General features: G+C 45.1%; 34 non-coding genes across 34 annotated transcripts; all 34 read left to right on the forward strand.

The window, feature by feature from the left end:
• The first annotated feature begins 295 nt into the window (after positions 1-295).
• On the forward strand, positions 296-414 carry LOC134104737 (5S ribosomal RNA). Its single transcript, XR_009942124.1, has one exon. It is a non-coding gene; the product is annotated as a 5S ribosomal RNA (ribosomal RNA).
• A 396-nt stretch (positions 415-810) lies between these two features.
• LOC134104738 (5S ribosomal RNA) lies at positions 811-929 on the forward strand. Its single transcript, XR_009942125.1, has one exon. It is a non-coding gene; the product is annotated as a 5S ribosomal RNA (ribosomal RNA).
• Positions 930-1268: 339 nt separating this feature from the next.
• LOC134104739 (5S ribosomal RNA) lies at positions 1269-1387 on the forward strand. The gene has a single exon (XR_009942126.1). It is a non-coding gene; the product is annotated as a 5S ribosomal RNA (ribosomal RNA).
• A 395-nt stretch (positions 1388-1782) lies between these two features.
• LOC134104740 (5S ribosomal RNA) lies at positions 1783-1901 on the forward strand. The gene has a single exon (XR_009942127.1). It is a non-coding gene; the product is annotated as a 5S ribosomal RNA (ribosomal RNA).
• A 339-nt stretch (positions 1902-2240) lies between these two features.
• Positions 2241-2359, forward strand: LOC134104741 (5S ribosomal RNA). The gene has a single exon (XR_009942128.1). It is a non-coding gene; the product is annotated as a 5S ribosomal RNA (ribosomal RNA).
• Positions 2360-2755: 396 nt separating this feature from the next.
• Positions 2756-2874, forward strand: LOC134104742 (5S ribosomal RNA). The gene has a single exon (XR_009942129.1). It is a non-coding gene; the product is annotated as a 5S ribosomal RNA (ribosomal RNA).
• A 339-nt stretch (positions 2875-3213) lies between these two features.
• Positions 3214-3332, forward strand: LOC134104744 (5S ribosomal RNA). The gene has a single exon (XR_009942130.1). It is a non-coding gene; the product is annotated as a 5S ribosomal RNA (ribosomal RNA).
• A 395-nt stretch (positions 3333-3727) lies between these two features.
• Positions 3728-3846, forward strand: LOC134104745 (5S ribosomal RNA). The gene has a single exon (XR_009942131.1). It is a non-coding gene; the product is annotated as a 5S ribosomal RNA (ribosomal RNA).
• A 339-nt stretch (positions 3847-4185) lies between these two features.
• LOC134104984 (5S ribosomal RNA) lies at positions 4186-4304 on the forward strand. Its single transcript, XR_009942348.1, has one exon. It is a non-coding gene; the product is annotated as a 5S ribosomal RNA (ribosomal RNA).
• A 339-nt stretch (positions 4305-4643) lies between these two features.
• Positions 4644-4762, forward strand: LOC134104746 (5S ribosomal RNA). Its single transcript, XR_009942132.1, has one exon. It is a non-coding gene; the product is annotated as a 5S ribosomal RNA (ribosomal RNA).
• A 396-nt stretch (positions 4763-5158) lies between these two features.
• On the forward strand, positions 5159-5277 carry LOC134104748 (5S ribosomal RNA). Its single transcript, XR_009942134.1, has one exon. It is a non-coding gene; the product is annotated as a 5S ribosomal RNA (ribosomal RNA).
• A 339-nt stretch (positions 5278-5616) lies between these two features.
• On the forward strand, positions 5617-5735 carry LOC134104749 (5S ribosomal RNA). The gene has a single exon (XR_009942135.1). It is a non-coding gene; the product is annotated as a 5S ribosomal RNA (ribosomal RNA).
• Positions 5736-6130: 395 nt separating this feature from the next.
• Positions 6131-6249, forward strand: LOC134104750 (5S ribosomal RNA). The gene has a single exon (XR_009942136.1). It is a non-coding gene; the product is annotated as a 5S ribosomal RNA (ribosomal RNA).
• Positions 6250-6588: 339 nt separating this feature from the next.
• On the forward strand, positions 6589-6707 carry LOC134104985 (5S ribosomal RNA). Its single transcript, XR_009942349.1, has one exon. It is a non-coding gene; the product is annotated as a 5S ribosomal RNA (ribosomal RNA).
• Positions 6708-7046: 339 nt separating this feature from the next.
• Positions 7047-7165, forward strand: LOC134104751 (5S ribosomal RNA). The gene has a single exon (XR_009942137.1). It is a non-coding gene; the product is annotated as a 5S ribosomal RNA (ribosomal RNA).
• A 339-nt stretch (positions 7166-7504) lies between these two features.
• LOC134104752 (5S ribosomal RNA) lies at positions 7505-7623 on the forward strand. Its single transcript, XR_009942138.1, has one exon. It is a non-coding gene; the product is annotated as a 5S ribosomal RNA (ribosomal RNA).
• Positions 7624-8020: 397 nt separating this feature from the next.
• On the forward strand, positions 8021-8139 carry LOC134104753 (5S ribosomal RNA). Its single transcript, XR_009942139.1, has one exon. It is a non-coding gene; the product is annotated as a 5S ribosomal RNA (ribosomal RNA).
• Positions 8140-8478: 339 nt separating this feature from the next.
• LOC134104886 (5S ribosomal RNA) lies at positions 8479-8597 on the forward strand. Its single transcript, XR_009942259.1, has one exon. It is a non-coding gene; the product is annotated as a 5S ribosomal RNA (ribosomal RNA).
• Positions 8598-8994: 397 nt separating this feature from the next.
• Positions 8995-9113, forward strand: LOC134104755 (5S ribosomal RNA). The gene has a single exon (XR_009942140.1). It is a non-coding gene; the product is annotated as a 5S ribosomal RNA (ribosomal RNA).
• A 339-nt stretch (positions 9114-9452) lies between these two features.
• LOC134104756 (5S ribosomal RNA) lies at positions 9453-9571 on the forward strand. Its single transcript, XR_009942141.1, has one exon. It is a non-coding gene; the product is annotated as a 5S ribosomal RNA (ribosomal RNA).
• Positions 9572-9968: 397 nt separating this feature from the next.
• LOC134104757 (5S ribosomal RNA) lies at positions 9969-10087 on the forward strand. The gene has a single exon (XR_009942142.1). It is a non-coding gene; the product is annotated as a 5S ribosomal RNA (ribosomal RNA).
• A 339-nt stretch (positions 10088-10426) lies between these two features.
• LOC134104758 (5S ribosomal RNA) lies at positions 10427-10545 on the forward strand. Its single transcript, XR_009942143.1, has one exon. It is a non-coding gene; the product is annotated as a 5S ribosomal RNA (ribosomal RNA).
• A 396-nt stretch (positions 10546-10941) lies between these two features.
• LOC134104760 (5S ribosomal RNA) lies at positions 10942-11060 on the forward strand. The gene has a single exon (XR_009942145.1). It is a non-coding gene; the product is annotated as a 5S ribosomal RNA (ribosomal RNA).
• A 339-nt stretch (positions 11061-11399) lies between these two features.
• LOC134104761 (5S ribosomal RNA) lies at positions 11400-11518 on the forward strand. Its single transcript, XR_009942146.1, has one exon. It is a non-coding gene; the product is annotated as a 5S ribosomal RNA (ribosomal RNA).
• Positions 11519-11915: 397 nt separating this feature from the next.
• Positions 11916-12034, forward strand: LOC134104762 (5S ribosomal RNA). Its single transcript, XR_009942147.1, has one exon. It is a non-coding gene; the product is annotated as a 5S ribosomal RNA (ribosomal RNA).
• Positions 12035-12373: 339 nt separating this feature from the next.
• Positions 12374-12492, forward strand: LOC134104763 (5S ribosomal RNA). Its single transcript, XR_009942148.1, has one exon. It is a non-coding gene; the product is annotated as a 5S ribosomal RNA (ribosomal RNA).
• Positions 12493-12888: 396 nt separating this feature from the next.
• LOC134104764 (5S ribosomal RNA) lies at positions 12889-13007 on the forward strand. Its single transcript, XR_009942149.1, has one exon. It is a non-coding gene; the product is annotated as a 5S ribosomal RNA (ribosomal RNA).
• A 339-nt stretch (positions 13008-13346) lies between these two features.
• On the forward strand, positions 13347-13465 carry LOC134104766 (5S ribosomal RNA). The gene has a single exon (XR_009942150.1). It is a non-coding gene; the product is annotated as a 5S ribosomal RNA (ribosomal RNA).
• Positions 13466-13860: 395 nt separating this feature from the next.
• On the forward strand, positions 13861-13979 carry LOC134104767 (5S ribosomal RNA). Its single transcript, XR_009942151.1, has one exon. It is a non-coding gene; the product is annotated as a 5S ribosomal RNA (ribosomal RNA).
• A 339-nt stretch (positions 13980-14318) lies between these two features.
• LOC134104986 (5S ribosomal RNA) lies at positions 14319-14437 on the forward strand. Its single transcript, XR_009942350.1, has one exon. It is a non-coding gene; the product is annotated as a 5S ribosomal RNA (ribosomal RNA).
• A 339-nt stretch (positions 14438-14776) lies between these two features.
• Positions 14777-14895, forward strand: LOC134104768 (5S ribosomal RNA). The gene has a single exon (XR_009942152.1). It is a non-coding gene; the product is annotated as a 5S ribosomal RNA (ribosomal RNA).
• A 339-nt stretch (positions 14896-15234) lies between these two features.
• Positions 15235-15353, forward strand: LOC134104769 (5S ribosomal RNA). The gene has a single exon (XR_009942153.1). It is a non-coding gene; the product is annotated as a 5S ribosomal RNA (ribosomal RNA).
• Positions 15354-15750: 397 nt separating this feature from the next.
• LOC134104770 (5S ribosomal RNA) lies at positions 15751-15869 on the forward strand. Its single transcript, XR_009942154.1, has one exon. It is a non-coding gene; the product is annotated as a 5S ribosomal RNA (ribosomal RNA).
• Positions 15870-16208: 339 nt separating this feature from the next.
• Positions 16209-16327, forward strand: LOC134104887 (5S ribosomal RNA). The gene has a single exon (XR_009942260.1). It is a non-coding gene; the product is annotated as a 5S ribosomal RNA (ribosomal RNA).
• The last annotated feature ends 177 nt before the right edge of the window (positions 16328-16504 follow it).

Here is a 16504-nt window from a genome sequence, read left to right on the forward strand (position 1 = left end):
CACCTACACAATTGTAAAAAGTATTTCACATTGTAGAAGAGATGCAATAGGAAGAAGATGAAAGGTGGCTTACGTCCATACCATCGTCAGGCCATTTGAGGTGGCGGGGACTGCAATGGCCATCCACCGATTGGCTGGGACTCCTGGCCGGGTCTTCTCTAGTCCATCCAATTTTCGGCATAGGATGTCACAGCCTTCTTTGCATACCCTTATTTAACCCACACAAAGATGCCAACGGCAGGCGTGACATAATTTTTTGACGCATTATAAAGGATTAGGAAAAAGATAAAAAGCAGCTTACGGCCATACCTCTCTGGTTCCGCCCGATCTCGTCTGATCTCGGAAGCTAAGCAGAGCAGGGCCTGGTTAGTACCTGGATGGAAGACCGCCTGGGAATCCCAGGTGCCGTAAGCTTTTTCACTTCTCTCTGAAAGCCGCCGAGCGCCGCAGATTGTACACCTACAAATTACAAAAAGTATATCACATTGTCGAAGAGATGCATGTTTAGTGTTGTTTTAACGTTGGATATATAAGGAACTTAGACAATATCATCAAAATTGATTCCGTTTCATGGTTGCTAAATTAGTGTTGATCAACATTTAACAATTGGCCTACTTTTGTTTGTAATTTAGCCGTTGAAATACAGGTGCTAACCCAACATGTTAGAATTGCCAGTGAAGAAAAGTAAAGTTACCTTCAGGTTTTAGGAACCTCTCTTGCCAATCCTAAGAACTGCTTCAATTTTAGAAAAAGAAACTCTTCTGATTATCTTTGACACGTTCTAAAGGATTAGGAAAAAGATAAAAAGCAGCTTACGGCCATACCTCTCTGGTTCCGCCCGATCTCGTCTGATCTCGGAAGCTAAGCAGAGCAGGGCCTGGTTAGTACCTGGATGGAAGACCGCCTGGGAATCCCAGGTGCCGTAAGCTTTTTCACTTCTCTCTCCGAAAGCCGCCCAGCGCCGCAGATTGTACACCTACACAATTGTAAAAAGTATTTCACATTGTAGAAGAGATGCAATAGGAAGAAGATGAAAGGTGGCTTACGTCCATACCATCGTCAGGCCATTTGAGGTGGCGGGGACTGCAATGGCCATCCACCGATTGGCTGGGACTCCTGGCCGGGTCTTCTCTAGTCCATCCAATTTTCGGCATAGGATGTCACAGCCTTCTTTGCATACCCTTATTTAACCCACACAAAGATGCCAACGGCAGGCGTGACATAATTTTTTGACGCATTATAAAGGATTAGGAAAAAGATAAAAAGCAGCTTACGGCCATACCTCTCTGGTTCCGCCCGATCTCGTCTGATCTCGGAAGCTAAGCAGAGCAGGGCCTGGTTAGTACCTGGATGGAAGACCGCCTGGGAATCCCAGGTGCCGTAAGCTTTTTCACTTCTCTCTCCGAAAGCCGCCGAGCGCCGCAGATTGTACACCTACAAATTACAAAAAGAATATCACATTGTAGAAGAGATACATGTTTAGTGTTGTTTTAACGTTGGATATGAAAGGAAATTAGACAATATTATCCAAAATGATTCCGTTTCATGATTGCTAAATTAGTGTTGATCAACATTTACGATTGGCATACTATTGTTTGTAATTTAGCCGTTGAAATACAGGTGCTAACCCAACATGTTAGAATTGCCAGTGAAGAAAAGTAAAGTTACCTTCAGGCTTTAGGAACCTCTCTTGCCAATGCTAAGAACTGCTTCAATTTTAGAAAAAGAAACTTCTGATTATCTTTGACACGTTTTAAAGGATTAGGAAAAAGATGAAAAGCAGCTTACGGCCATACCTCTCTGGTTCCGCCCGATCTCGTCTGATCTCGGAAGCTAAGCAGAGCAGGGCCTGGTTAGTACCTGGATGGAAGACCGCCTGGGAATCCCAGGTGCCGTAAGCTTTTTCACTTCTATCTCTGAAAGCCGCCCAGCGCCGTAAATTGTACACCTGCACAATTGTAAAAAAAATTTCACATTAAAGAAGACATGCAATAGGAAGAAGATGAAAGGTGGCTTACGTCCATACCATCGTCAGGCCATTTGAGGTGGCGGGGACTGCAATGGCCATCCACCGATTGGCTGGGACTCCTGGCCGGGTCTTCTCTAGTCCATCCAATTTTCGGCATAGGATGTCACAGCCTTCTTTGCATACCCTTATTTAACCCACACAAAGATGCCAACGGCAGGCGTGACATAATTTTTTGACGCATTATAAAGGATTAGGAAAAAGATAAAAAGCAGCTTACGGCCATACCTCTCTGGTTCCGCCCGATCTCGTCTGATCTCGGAAGCTAAGCAGAGCAGGGCCTGGTTAGTACCTGGATGGAAGACCGCCTGGGAATCCCAGGTGCCGTAAGCTTTTTCACTTCTCTCTGAAAGCCGCCGAGCGCCGCAGATTGTACACCTACAAATTACAAAAAGTATATCACATTGTCGAAGAGATGCATGTTTAGTGTTGTTTTAACGTTGGATATATAAGGAACTTAGACAATATCATCAAAATTGATTCCGTTTCATGGTTGCTAAATTAGTGTTGATCAACATTTAACAATTGGCCTACTTTTGTTTGTAATTTAGCCGTTGAAATACAGGTGCTAACCCAACATGTTAGAATTGCCAGTGAAGAAAAGTAAAGTTACCTTCAGGTTTTAGGAACCTCTCTTGCCAATCCTAAGAACTGCTTCAATTTTAGAAAAAGAAACTCTTCTGATTATCTTTGACACGTTCTAAAGGATTAGGAAAAAGATAAAAAGCAGCTTACGGCCATACCTCTCTGGTTCCGCCCGATCTCGTCTGATCTCGGAAGCTAAGCAGAGCAGGGCCTGGTTAGTACCTGGATGGAAGACCGCCTGGGAATCCCAGGTGCCGTAAGCTTTTTCACTTCTCTCTCCGAAAGCCGCCCAGCGCCGCAGATTGTACACCTACACAATTGTAAAAAGTATTTCACATTGTAGAAGAGATGCAATAGGAAGAAGATGAAAGGTGGCTTACGTCCATACCATCGTCAGGCCATTTGAGGTGGCGGGGACTGCAATGGCCATCCACCGATTGGCTGGGACTCCTGGCCGGGTCTTCTCTAGTCCATCCAATTTTCGGCATAGGATGTCACAGCCTTCTTTGCATACCCTTATTTAACCCACACAAAGATGCCAACGGCAGGCGTGACATAATTTTTTGACGCATTATAAAGGATTAGGAAAAAGATAAAAAGCAGCTTACGGCCATACCTCTCTGGTTCCGCCCGATCTCGTCTGATCTCGGAAGCTAAGCAGAGCAGGGCCTGGTTAGTACCTGGATGGAAGACCGCCTGGGAATCCCAGGTGCCGTAAGCTTTTTCACTTCTCTCTCCGAAAGCCGCCGAGCGCCGCAGATTGTACACCTACAAATTACAAAAAGAATATCACATTGTAGAAGAGATACATGTTTAGTGTTGTTTTAACGTTGGATATGAAAGGAAATTAGACAATATTATCCAAAATGATTCCGTTTCATGATTGCTAAATTAGTGTTGATCAACATTTACAATTGGCATACTATTGTTTGTAATTTAGCCGTTGAAATACAGGTGCTAACCCAACATGTTAGAATTGCCAGTGAAGAAAAGTAAAGTTACCTTCAGGCTTTAGGAACCTCTCTTGCCAATGCTAAGAACTGCTTCAATTTTAGAAAAAGAAACTTCTGATTATCTTTGACACGTTTTAAAGGATTAGGAAAAAGATGAAAAGCAGCTTACGGCCATACCTCTCTGGTTCCGCCCGATCTCGTCTGATCTCGGAAGCTAAGCAGAGCAGGGCCTGGTTAGTACCTGGATGGAAGACCGCCTGGGAATCCCAGGTGCCGTAAGCTTTTTCACTTCTCTCTCTGAAAGCCGCCCAGCGCCGTAAATTGTACACCTGCACAATTGTAAAAAAAATTTCACATTAAAGAAGACATGCAATAGGAAGAAGATGAAAGGTGGCTTACGTCCATACCATCGTCAGGCCATTTGAGGTGGCGGGGACTGCAATGGCCATTCACCGATTGGCTGGGACCCCTGGGCGGGTCTTCTCTAGTCCATCCAATTTTCGGCATGGGATGTCACAGCCTTCTTTGCATACCCTTATTTAACCCACACAAAGATGCCAACGGCAGGCGTGTCATAATTCATTGACGCATTATAAAGGATTAGGAAAAAGATAAAAAGCAGCTTACGGCCATACCTCTCTGGTTCCGCCCAATCTCGTCTGATCTCGGAAGCTAAGCAGAGCAGGGCCTGGTTAGTACCTGGATGGAAGACCGCCTGGGAATCCCAGGTGCTGTAAGCTTTTTCACTTCTCTCTCTGAAAGCCGCCCAGCGCCGTAGATTGTACACCTACACAATTGTAAAAAAAATGTCACATTGTAGAAGAGATGCAATAGGAAGAAGATGAAAGGTGGCTTACGTCCATACCATCGTCAGGCCATTTGAGGTGGCGGGGACTGCAATGGCCATCCACCGATTGGCTGGGACTCCTGGCCGGGTCTTCTCTAGTCCATCCAATTTTCGGCATAGGATGTCACAGCCTTCTTTGCATACCCTTATTTAACCCACACAAAGATGCCAACGGCAGGCGTGACATAATTTTTTGACGCATTATAAAGGATTAGGAAAAAGATAAAAAGCAGCTTACGGCCATACCTCTCTGGTTCCGCCCGATCTCGTCTGATCTCGGAAGCTAAGCAGAGCAGGGCCTGGTTAGTACCTGGATGGAAGACCGCCTGGGAATCCCAGGTGCCGTAAGCTTTTTCACTTCTCTCTGAAAGCCGCCGAGCGCCGCAGATTGTACACCTACAAATTACAAAAAGTATATCACATTGTCGAAGAGATGCATGTTTAGTGTTGTTTTAACGTTGGATATATAAGGAACTTAGACAATATCATCAAAATTGATTCCGTTTCATGGTTGCTAAATTAGTGTTGATCAACATTTAACAATTGGCCTACTTTTGTTTGTAATTTAGCCGTTGAAATACAGGTGCTAACCCAACATGTTAGAATTGCCAGTGAAGAAAAGTAAAGTTACCTTCAGGTTTTAGGAACCTCTCTTGCCAATCCTAAGAACTGCTTCAATTTTAGAAAAAGAAACTCTTCTGATTATCTTTGACACGTTCTAAAGGATTAGGAAAAAGATAAAAAGCAGCTTACGGCCATACCTCTCTGGTTCCGCCCGATCTCGTCTGATCTCGGAAGCTAAGCAGAGCAGGGCCTGGTTAGTACCTGGATGGAAGACCGCCTGGGAATCCCAGGTGCCGTAAGCTTTTTCACTTCTCTCTCCGAAAGCCGCCCAGCGCCGCAGATTGTACACCTACACAATTGTAAAAAGTATTTCACATTGTAGAAGAGATGCAATAGGAAGAAGATGAAAGGTGGCTTACGTCCATACCATCGTCAGGCCATTTGAGGTGGCGGGGACTGCAATGGCCATCCACCGATTGGCTGGGACTCCTGGCCGGGTCTTCTCTAGTCCATCCAATTTTCGGCATAGGATGTCACAGCCTTCTTTGCATACCCTTATTTAACCCACACAAAGATGCCAACGGCAGGCGTGACATAATTTTTTGACGCATTATAAAGGATTAGGAAAAAGATAAAAAGCAGCTTACGGCCATACCTCTCTGGTTCCGCCCGATCTCGTCTGATCTCGGAAGCTAAGCAGAGCAGGGCCTGGTTAGTACCTGGATGGAAGACCGCCTGGGAATCCCAGGTGCCGTAAGCTTTTTCACTTCTCTCTCCGAAAGCCGCCGAGCGCCGCAGATTGTACACCTACAAATTACAAAAAGAATATCACATTGTAGAAGAGATACATGTTTAGTGTTGTTTTAACGTTGGATATGAAAGGAAATTAGACAATATTATCCAAAATGATTCCGTTTCATGATTGCTAAATTAGTGTTGATCAACATTTACGATTGGCATACTATTGTTTGTAATTTAGCCGTTGAAATACAGGTGCTAACCCAACATGTTAGAATTGCCAGTGAAGAAAAGTAAAGTTACCTTCAGGCTTTAGGAACCTCTCTTGCCAATGCTAAGAACTGCTTCAATTTTAGAAAAAGAAACTTCTGATTATCTTTGACACGTTTTAAAGGATTAGGAAAAAGATGAAAAGCAGCTTACGGCCATACCTCTCTGGTTCCGCCCGATCTCGTCTGATCTCGGAAGCTAAGCAGAGCAGGGCCTGGTTAGTACCTGGATGGAAGACCGCCTGGGAATCCCAGGTGCCGTAAGCTTTTTCACTTCTCTCTCTGAAAGCCGCCCAGCGCCGTAAATTGTACACCTGCACAATTGTAAAAAAAATTTCACATTAAAGAAGACATGCAATAGGAAGAAGATGAAAGGTGGCTTACGTCCATACCATCGTCAGGCCATTTGAGGTGGCGGGGACTGCAATGGCCATTCACCGATTGGCTGGGACCCCTGGGCGGGTCTTCTCTAGTCCATCCAATTTTCGGCATGGGATGTCACAGCCTTCTTTGCATACCCTTATTTAACCCACACAAAGATGCCAACGGCAGGCGTGTCATAATTCATTGACGCATTATAAAGGATTAGGAAAAAGATAAAAAGCAGCTTACGGCCATACCTCTCTGGTTCCGCCCAATCTCGTCTGATCTCGGAAGCTAAGCAGAGCAGGGCCTGGTTAGTACCTGGATGGAAGACCGCCTGGGAATCCCAGGTGCTGTAAGCTTTTTCACTTCTCTCTCTGAAAGCCGCCCAGCGCCGTAGATTGTACACCTACACAATTGTAAAAAAAATGTCACATTGTAGAAGAGATGCAATAGGAAGAAGATGAAAGGTGGCTTACGTCCATACCATCGTCAGGCCATTTGAGGTGGCGGGGACTGCAATGGCCATTCACCGATTGGCTGGGACCCCTGGGCGGGTCTTCTCTAGTCCATCCAATTTTCGGCATGGGATGTCACAGCCTTCTTTGCATACCCTTATTTAACCCACACAAAGATGCCAACGGCAGGCGTGTCATAATTCATTGACGCATTATAAAGGATTAGGAAAAAGATAAAAAGCAGCTTACGGCCATACCTCTCTGGTTCCGCCCGATCTCGTCTGATCTCGGAAGCTAAGCAGAGCAGGGCCTGGTTAGTACCTGGATGGAAGACCGCCTGGGAATCCCAGGTGCCGTAAGCTTTTTCACTTCTCTCTCTGAAAGCCGCCCAGCGCCGTAAATTGTACACCTGCACAATTGTAAAAAAGATTTCACATTGTAGAAGAGATGCAATAGGAAGAAGATGAAAGGTGGCTTACGTCCATACCATCGTCAGGCCATTTGAGGTGGCGGGGACTGCAATGGCCATTCACCGATTGGCTGGGACCCCTGGGCGGGTCTTCTCTAGTCCATCCAATTTTCGGCATGGGATGTCACAGCCTTCTTTGCATACCCTTATTTAACCCACACAAAGATGCCAACGGCAGGCGTGTCATAATTCATTGACGCATTATAAAGGATTAGGAAAAAGATAAAAAGCAGCTTACGGCCATACCTCTCTGGTTCCGCCCGATCTCGTCTGATCTCGGAAGCTAAGCAGAGCAGGGCCTGGTTAGTACCTGGATGGAAGACCGCCTGGGAATCCCAGGTGCCGTAAGCTTTTTCACTTCTCTCTCCGAAAGCCGCCGAGCGCCGCAGATTGTACACCTACAAATTACAAAAAGAATATCACATTGTAGAAGAGATACATGTTTAGTGTTGTTTTAACGTTGGATATGAAAGGAAATTAGACAATATTATCCAAAATGATTCCGTTTCATGATTGCTAAATTAGTGTTGATCAACATTTACGATTGGCATACTATTGTTTGTAATTTAGCCGTTGAAATACAGGTGCTAACCCAACATGTTAGAATTGCCAGTGAAGAAAAGTAAAGTTACCTTCAGGCTTTAGGAACCTCTCTTGCCAATCCTAAGAACTGCTTCAATTTTAGAAAAAGAAACTTTTCTGATTTTCTTTGACACGTTCTAAAGGATTAGGAAAAAGATAAAATGCAGCTTACGGCCATACCTCTCTGGTTCCGCCCGATCTCGTCTGATCTCGGAAGCTAAGCAGAGCAGGGCCTGGTTAGTACCTGGATGGAAGACCGCCTGGGAATCCCAGGTGCCGTAAGCTTTTTCACTTCTCTCTCTGAAAGCCGCCCAGCGCCGTAAATTGTACACCTGCACAATTGTAAAAAAAAATTCACATTGTAGAAGACATGCAATAGGAAGAAGATGAAAGGTGGCTTACGTCCATACCATCGTCAGGCCATTTGAGGTGGCGGGGACTGCAATGGCCATTCACCGATTGGCTGGGACCCCTGGGCGGGTCTTCTCTAGTCCATCCAATTTTCGGCATGGGATGTCACAGCCTTCTTTGCATACCCTTATTTAACCCACACAAAGATGCCAACGGCAGGCGTGTCATAATTCATTGACGCATTATAAAGGATTAGGAAAAAGATAAAAAGCAGCTTACGGCCATACCTCTCTGGTTCCGCCCGATCTCGTCTGATCTCGGAAGCTAAGCAGAGCAGGGCCTGGTTAGTACCCGGATGGAAGACCGCCTGGGAATCCCAGGTGCCGTAAGCTTTTTCACTTCTCTCTCCGAAAGCCGCCGAGCGCCGCAGATTGTACACCTACAAATTACAAAAAGAATATCACATTGTAGAAGAGATACATGTTTAGTGTTGTTTTAACGTTGGATATGAAAGGAAATTAGACAATATTATCCAAAATGATTCCGTTTCATGATTGCTAAATTAGTGTTGATCAACATTTACGATTGGCATACTATTGTTTGTAATTTAGCCGTTGAAATACAGGTGCTAACCCAACATGTTAGAATTGCCAGTGAAGAAAAGTAAAGTTACCTTCAGGCTTTAGGAACCTCTCTTGCCAATCCTAAGAACTGCTTCAATTTTAGAAAAAGAAACTTTTCTGATTTTCTTTGACACGTTCTAAAGGATTAGGAAAAAGATAAAAAGCAGCTTACGGCCATACCTCTCTGGTTCCGCCCGATCTCGTCTGATCTCGGAAGCTAAGCAGAGCAGGGCCTGGTTAGTACCTGGATGGAAGACCGCCTGGGAATCCCAGGTGCCGTAAGCTTTTTCACTTCTCTCTCTGAAAGCCGCCCAGCGCCGTAAATTGTACACCTGCACAATTGTAAAAAAAATTTCACATTGTAGAAGACATGCAATAGGAAGAAGATGAAAGGTGGCTTACGTCCATACCATCGTCAGGCCGTTTGAGGTGGCGGGGACTGCAATGGCCATTCACCGATTGGCTGGGACCCCTGGGCGGGTCTTCTCTAGTCCATCCAATTTTCGGCATGGGATGTCACAGCCTTCTTTGCATACCCTTATTTAACCCACACAAAGATGCCAACGGCAGGCGTGTCATAATTCATTGACGCATTATAAAGGATTAGGAAAAAGATAAAAAGCAGCTTACGGCCATACCTCTCTGGTTCCGCCCGATCTCGTCTGATCTCGGAAGCTAAGCAGAGCAGGGCCTGGTTAGTACCTGGATGGAAGACCGCCTGGGAATCCCAGGTGCCGTAAGCTTTTTCACTTCTCTCTCCGAAAGCCGCCGAGCGCCGCAGATTGTACACCTACAAATTACAAAAAGAATATCACATTGTAGAAGAGATACATGTTTAGTGTTGTTTTAACGTTGGATATGAAAGGAAATTAGACAATATTATCCAAAATGATTCCGTTTCATGATTGCTAAATTAGTGTTGATCAACATTTACGATTGGCATACTATTGTTTGTAATTTAGCCGTTGAAATACAGGTGCTAACCCAACATGTTAGAATTGCCAGTGAAGAAAAGTAAAGTTACCTTCAGGCTTTAGGAACCTCTCTTGCCAATCCTAAGAACTGCTTCAATTTTAGAAAAAGAAACTTTTCTGATTTTCTTTGACACGTTCTAAAGGATTAGGAAAAAGATAAAATGCAGCTTACGGCCATACCTCTCTGGTTCCGCCCGATCTCGTCTGATCTCGGAAGCTAAGCAGAGCAGGGCCTGGTTAGTACCTGGATGGAAGACCGCCTGGGAATCCCAGGTGCCGTAAGCTTTTTCACTTCTCTCTCTGAAAGCCGCCCAGCGCCGTAAATTGTACACCTGCACAATTGTAAAAAAAAATTCACATTGTAGAAGACATGCAATAGGAAGAAGATGAAAGGTGGCTTACGTCCATACCATCGTCAGGCCATTTGAGGTGGCGGGGACTGCAATGGCCATCCACCGATTGGCTGGGACTCCTGGCCGGGTCTTCTCTAGTCCATCCAATTTTCGGCATAGGATGTCACAGCCTTCTTTGCATACCCTTATTTAACCCACACAAAGATGCCAACGGCAGGCGTGACATAATTTTTTGACGCATTATAAAGGATTAGGAAAAAGATAAAAAGCAGCTTACGGCCATACCTCTCTGGTTCCGCCCGATCTCGTCTGATCTCGGAAGCTAAGCAGAGCAGGGCCTGGTTAGTACCTGGATGGAAGACCGCCTGGGAATCCCAGGTGCCGTAAGCTTTTTCACTTCTCTCTGAAAGCCGCCGAGCGCCGCAGATTGTACACCTACAAATTACAAAAAGTATATCACATTGTCGAAGAGATGCATGTTTAGTGTTGTTTTAACGTTGGATATATAAGGAACTTAGACAATATCATCAAAATTGATTCCGTTTCATGGTTGCTAAATTAGTGTTGATCAACATTTAACAATTGGCCTACTTTTGTTTGTAATTTAGCCGTTGAAATACAGGTGCTAACCCAACATGTTAGAATTGCCAGTGAAGAAAAGTAAAGTTACCTTCAGGTTTTAGGAACCTCTCTTGCCAATCCTAAGAACTGCTTCAATTTTAGAAAAAGAAACTCTTCTGATTATCTTTGACACGTTCTAAAGGATTAGGAAAAAGATAAAAAGCAGCTTACGGCCATACCTCTCTGGTTCCGCCCGATCTCGTCTGATCTCGGAAGCTAAGCAGAGCAGGGCCTGGTTAGTACCTGGATGGAAGACCGCCTGGGAATCCCAGGTGCCGTAAGCTTTTTCACTTCTCTCTCCGAAAGCCGCCCAGCGCCGCAGATTGTACACCTACACAATTGTAAAAAGTATTTCACATTGTAGAAGAGATGCAATAGGAAGAAGATGAAAGGTGGCTTACGTCCATACCATCGTCAGGCCATTTGAGGTGGCTGGGACTGCAATGGCCATCCACCGATTGGCTGGGACTCCTGGCCGGGTCTTCTCTAGTCCATCCAATTTTCGGCATAGGATGTCACAGCCTTCTTTGCATACCCTTATTTAACCCACACAAAGATGCCAACGGCAGGCGTGACATAATTTTTTGACGCATTATAAAGGATTAGGAAAAAGATAAAAAGCAGCTTACGGCCATACCTCTCTGGTTCCGCCCGATCTCGTCTGATCTCGGAAGCTAAGCAGAGCAGGGCCTGGTTAGTACCTGGATGGAAGACCGCCTGGGAATCCCAGGTGCCGTAAGCTTTTTCACTTCTCTCTGAAAGCCGCCGAGCGCCGCAGATTGTACACCTACAAATTACAAAAAGTACATCACATTGTCGAAGAGATGCATGTTTAGTGTTGTTTTAACGTTGGATATATAAGGAACTTAGACAATATCATCAAAATTGATTCCGTTTCATGGTTGCTAAATTAGTGTTGATCAACATTTAACAATTGGCATACTTTTGTTTGTAATTTAGCCGTTGATATACAGGTGCTAACCCAACATGTTAGAATTGCCAGTGAAGAAAAGTAAAGTTACCTTCAGGTTTTAGGAACCTCTCTTGCCAATCCTAAGAACTGCTTCAATTTTAGAAAAAGAAACTTTTCTGATTATCTTTGACACGTTCTAAAGGATTAGGAAAAAGATATTAAAGCAGCTTACGGCCATACCTCTCTGGTTCCGCCCGATCTCGTCTGATCTCGGAAGCTAAGCAGAGCAGGGCCTGGTTAGTACCTGGATGGAAGACCGCCTGGGAATCCCAGGTGCCGTAAGCTTTTTCACTTCTCTCTCCGAAAGCCGCCCAGCGCCGCAGATTGTACACCTACACAATTGTAAAAAGTATTTCACATTGTAGAAGAGATGCAATAGGAAGAAGATGAAAGGTGGCTTACGTCCATACCATCGTCAGGCCATTTGAGGTGGCGGGGACTGCAATGGCCATCCACCGATTGGCTGGGACTCCTGGCCGGGTCTTCTCTAGTCCATCCAATTTTCGGCATAGGATGTCACAGCCTTCTTTGCATACCCTTATTTAACCCACACAAAGATGCCAACGGCAGGCGTGACATAATTTTTTGACGCATTATAAAGGATTAGGAAAAAGATAAAAAGCAGCTTACGGCCATACCTCTCTGGTTCCGCCCGATCTCGTCTGATCTCGGAAGCTAAGCAGAGCAGGGCCTGGTTAGTACCTGGATGGAAGACCGCCTGGGAATCCCAGGTGCCGTAAGCTTTTTCACTTCTCTCTGAAAGCCGCCGAGCGCCGCAGATTGTACACCTACAAATTACAAAAAGTATATCACATTGTCGAAGAGATGCATGTTTAGTGTTGTTTTAACGTTGGATATATAAGGAACTTAGACAATATCATCAAAATTGATTCCGTTTCATGGTTGCTAAATTAGTGTTGATCAACATTTAACAATTGGCCTACTTTTGTTTGTAATTTAGCCGTTGAAATACAGGTGCTAACCCAACATGTTAGAATTGCCAGTGAAGAAAAGTAAAGTTACCTTCAGGTTTTAGGAACCTCTCTTGCCAATCCTAAGAACTGCTTCAATTTTAGAAAAAGAAACTCTTCTGATTATCTTTGACACGTTCTAAAGGATTAGGAAAAAGATAAAAAGCAGCTTACGGCCATACCTCTCTGGTTCCGCCCGATCTCGTCTGATCTCGGAAGCTAAGCAGAGCAGGGCCTGGTTAGTACCTGGATGGAAGACCGCCTGGGAATCCCAGGTGCCGTAAGCTTTTTCACTTCTCTCTCCGAAAGCCGCCCAGCGCCGCAGATTGTACACCTACACAATTGTAAAAAGTATTTCACATTGTAGAAGAGATGCAATAGGAAGAAGATGAAAGGTGGCTTACGTCCATACCATCGTCAGGCCATTTGAGGTGGCGGGGACTGCAATGGCCATCCACCGATTGGCTGGGACTCCTGGCCGGGTCTTCTCTAGTCCATCCAATTTTCGGCATAGGATGTCACAGCCTTCTTTGCATACCCTTATTTAACCCACACAAAGATGCCAACGGCAGGCGTGACATAATTTTTTGACGCATTATAAAGGATTAGGAAAAAGATAAAAAGCAGCTTACGGCCATACCTCTCTGGTTCCGCCCGATCTCGTCTGATCTCGGAAGCTAAGCAGAGCAGGGCCTGGTTAGTACCTGGATGGAAGACCGCCTGGGAATCCCAGGTGCCGTAAGCTTTTTCACTTCTCTCTCCGAAAGCCGCCGAGCGCCGCAGATTGTACACCTACAAATTACAAAAAGAATATCACATTGTAGAAGAGATACATGTTTAGTGTTGTTTTAACGTTGGATATGAAAGGAAATTAGACAATATTATCCAAAATGATTCCGTTTCATGATTGCTAAATTAGTGTTGATCAACATTTACGATTGGCATACTATTGTTTGTAATTTAGCCGTTGAAATACAGGTGCTAACCCAACATGTTAGAATTGCCAGTGAAGAAAAGTAAAGTTACCTTCAGGCTTTAGGAACCTCTCTTGCCAATGCTAAGAACTGCTTCAATTTTAGAAAAAGAAACTTCTGATTATCTTTGACACGTTTTAAAGGATTAGGAAAAAGATGAAAAGCAGCTTACGGCCATACCTCTCTGGTTCCGCCCGATCTCGTCTGATCTCGGAAGCTAAGCAGAGCAGGGCCTGGTTAGTACCTGGATGGAAGACCGCCTGGGAATCCCAGGTGCCGTAAGCTTTTTCACTTCTCTCTCTGAAAGCCGCCCAGCGCCGTAAATTGTACACCTGCACAATTGTAAAAAAAATTTCACATTAAAGAAGACATGCAATAGGAAGAAGATGAAAGGTGGCTTACGTCCATACCATCGTCAGGCCATTTGAGGTGGCGGGGACTGCAATGGCCATTCACCGATTGGCTGGGACCCCTGGGCGGGTCTTCTCTAGTCCATCCAATTTTCGGCATGGGATGTCACAGCCTTCTTTGCATACCCTTATTTAACCCACACAAAGATGCCAACGGCAGGCGTGTCATAATTCATTGACGCATTATAAAGGATTAGGAAAAAGATAAAAAGCAGCTTACGGCCATACCTCTCTGGTTCCGCCCAATCTCGTCTGATCTCGGAAGCTAAGCAGAGCAGGGCCTGGTTAGTACCTGGATGGAAGACCGCCTGGGAATCCCAGGTGCTGTAAGCTTTTTCACTTCTCTCTCTGAAAGCCGCCCAGCGCCGTAGATTGTACACCTACACAATTGTAAAAAAAATGTCACATTGTAGAAGAGATGCAATAGGAAGAAGATGAAAGGTGGCTTACGTCCATACCATCGTCAGGCCATTTGAGGTGGCGGGGACTGCAATGGCCATTCACCGATTGGCTGGGACCCCTGGGCGGGTCTTCTCTAGTCCATCCAATTTTCGGCATGGGATGTCACAGCCTTCTTTGCATACCCTTATTTAACCCACACAAAGATGCCAACGGCAGGCGTGTCATAATTCATTGACGCATTATAAAGGATTAGGAAAAAGATAAAAAGCAGCTTACGGCCATACCTCTCTGGTTCCGCCCGATCTCGTCTGATCTCGGAAGCTAAGCAGAGCAGGGCCTGGTTAGTACCTGGATGGAAGACCGCCTGGGAATCCCAGGTGCCGTAAGCTTTTTCACTTCTCTCTCTGAAAGCCGCCCAGCGCCGTAAATTGTACACCTGCACAATTGTAAAAAAGATTTCACATTGTAGAAGAGATGCAATAGGAAGAAGATGAAAGGTGGCTTACGTCCATACCATCGTCAGGCCATTTGAGGTGGCGGGGACTGCAATGGCCATTCACCGATTGGCTGGGACCCCTGGGCGGGTCTTCTCTAGTCCATCCAATTTTCGGCATGGGATGTCACAGCCTTCTTTGCATACCCTTATTTAACCCACACAAAGATGCCAACGGCAGGCGTGTCATAATTCATTGACGCATTATAAAGGATTAGGAAAAAGATAAAAAGCAGCTTACGGCCATACCTCTCTGGTTCCGCCCGATCTCGTCTGATCTCGGAAGCTAAGCAGAGCAGGGCCTGGTTAGTACCTGGATGGAAGACCGCCTGGGAATCCCAGGTGCCGTAAGCTTTTTCACTTCTCTCTCCGAAAGCCGCCGAGCGCCGCAGATTGTACACCTACAAATTACAAAAAGAATATCACATTGTAGAAGAGATACATGTTTAGTGTTGTTTTAACGTTGGATATGAAAGGAAATTAGACAATATTATCCAAAATGATTCCGTTTCATGATTGCTAAATTAGTGTTGATCAACATTTACGATTGGCATACTATTGTTTGTAATTTAGCCGTTGAAATACAGGTGCTAACCCAACATGTTAGAATTGCCAGTGAAGAAAAGTAAAGTTACCTTCAGGCTTTAGGAACCTCTCTTGCCAATCCTAAGAACTGCTTCAATTTTAGAAAAAGAAACTTTTCTGATTTTCTTTGACACGTTCTAAAGGATTAGGAAAAAGATAAAATGCAGCTTACGGCCATACCTCTCTGGTTCCGCCCGATCTCGTCTGATCTCGGAAGCTAAGCAGAGCAGGGCCTGGTTAGTACCTGGATGGAAGACCGCCTGGGAATCCCAGGTGCCGTAAGCTTTTTCACTTCTCTCTCTGAAAGCCGCCCAGCGCCGTAAATTGTACACCTGCACAATTGTAAAAAAAAATTCACATTGTAGAAGACATGCAATAGGAAGAAGATGAAAGGTGGCTTACGTCCATACCATCGTCAGGCCATTTGAGGTGGCGGGGACTGCAATGGCCATTCACCGATTGGCTGGGACCCCTGGGCGGGTCTTCTCTAGTCCATCCAATTTTCGGCATGGGATGTCACAGCCTTCTTTGCATACCCTTATTTAACCCACACAAAGATGCCAACGGCAGGCGTGTCATAATTCATTGACGCATTATAAAGGATTAGGAAAAAGATAAAAAGCAGCTTACGGCCATACCTCTCTGGTTCCGCCCGATCTCGTCTGATCTCGGAAGCTAAGCAGAGCAGGGCCTGGTTAGTACCCGGATGGAAGACCGCCTGGGAATCCCAGGTGCCGTAAGCTTTTTCACTTCTCTCTCCGAAAGCCGCCGAGCGCCGCAGATTGTACACCTACAAATTACAAAAAGAATATCACATTGTAGAAGAGATACATGTTTAGTGTTGTTTTAACGTTGGATATGAAAGGAAATTAGACAATATTATCCAAAATGATTCCGTTTCATGATTGCTAAATTAGTGT

Source organism: Pungitius pungitius, chromosome 14 (assembly GCF_949316345.1).
Source record: "Pungitius pungitius chromosome 14, fPunPun2.1, whole genome shotgun sequence".
Taxonomy (NCBI): domain Eukaryota; kingdom Metazoa; phylum Chordata; class Actinopteri; order Perciformes; family Gasterosteidae; genus Pungitius; species Pungitius pungitius.